Here is a 1,654-nt window from a genome sequence, read left to right on the forward strand (position 1 = left end):
TCATGATAAATGTGATTTGACCCTGTGTAACTTTTATGCCACTACATTGATCAATCAATTTATTGAAATATGTCCTTGAGTCCTATATGACCTTGAAAGTCTGACCTTGACTTTCAAGGTCAAATTATCGAAATTAGAAACTTTTGGTTTTACATTGCTCTGTAATAACAGATAAGGGACTCTGCATTTCTGTATAATGAATACATCTTGTTTGTATATTTTTATTGGAAATCATATTATGTAATTCTTCTCCAGTAAGTTATTTTTTGTTAAAAATTGTTTTGTTATTTTGTGAGAAAATTTAGAATTATTTTACCTCATTTGTCTATTTATTATATGTAGTTTTACTACCCACCATTTTGTTTTTGCATGTATTTTTTCCAGATATCAACAGTATTTCAACAATACTTGTATGTGTGTATTATTATTTACCATATTTGAAGTTATTAATTTTTGACAGTAGAAATACAAAGAACAAGATCTGTATTCAATACTTTGTATTGATCAAGTCGTTTTGTAATCATGTCAAAGTGACGTACTACTAGTGTGTTTAATGAATTGTATATATGAGCCACGTCACGACAAAACCAACAAAGTGCGTTTGCAACCAGCATGGATCCAGACCAGGCTGCGCATCCGCGCAGTCTGATCAGGATCCATGCTGTTCGCTATCAGTTTCTCTACTTGCTAAAGGGTTTGTAAGCAAACAGCATGGATCTTGATCAGACTGCTCGAATGCGCTGGCTGGTCTGGATCCAAGCTGGTCGCAAAAGCAGCACGTTGGTTTTGTCATGGAGCGGCTTATATTTCATACATGAATGTTTCTTTTATCTTAGTCTGAATCATAGTTTTTTCCATAATTATTTTGAACCATATTTTCCCCCCAAAAATGGATGGGACCGATTTTACTAATTTAAAATCCGGAATTAGTTCATGCACATCTTGCATGTTTTGTATTCATACGCCTGCTTTAACAACATATCGATTAACCGTAGACTATCAATGGAAAAATAGAACATTGTATTTTATACTGATTTATTTTATGCATTTCTACTAAGGTATGATATTAAAGGAAAATTACTTGAATAATACATTATATTTTGTACTGAGTGAACTATTTTACGCATTTTACTCAAGGTATATTTTTACTAATATGTAAGGTATATAACTTATAAGAAAAGAAAAAATTCATGATTCTGATATTCTGAAGGTATGTGATATAAGGAAAAATACACGACAGGAAAATATTTTGATGGGGTGCTCTCATTAATTACATGAATTTGTATATCAACCAGCCTGTACACTCTAATGGTTATAAAATTGTATTGTGGCAGTACAACTTTCCACAATCAAATCAAGCCATACAACCAATCAGAATAGAACATTCATGTGTTATTACCTACATATATTTTCGTAGGTAGTCACTTAATTAACCTATCTAGTGTTTAAGATTTATTGCTATAGATACTCAACTCTTTCCTTCAATAAATTGATAACCTTATTATTGGAATGCATAGAGTTCACCATGAAATTTCAGTTTCATGATTACTGTTCTGTCCGGCCCTGATTAAAGTAATATGGATTCATGCCCCTTACAGTAAATGTACAAGTTATAGACAGGATTGATGCATGCTTGATCATTGTTTTCCTTAGT

Source organism: Ruditapes philippinarum, unplaced genomic scaffold (assembly GCF_026571515.1).
Source record: "Ruditapes philippinarum isolate M1 unplaced genomic scaffold, ASM2657151v2 ctg4370_1_1_1_1, whole genome shotgun sequence".
Classification (NCBI taxonomy): domain Eukaryota; kingdom Metazoa; phylum Mollusca; class Bivalvia; order Venerida; family Veneridae; genus Ruditapes; species Ruditapes philippinarum.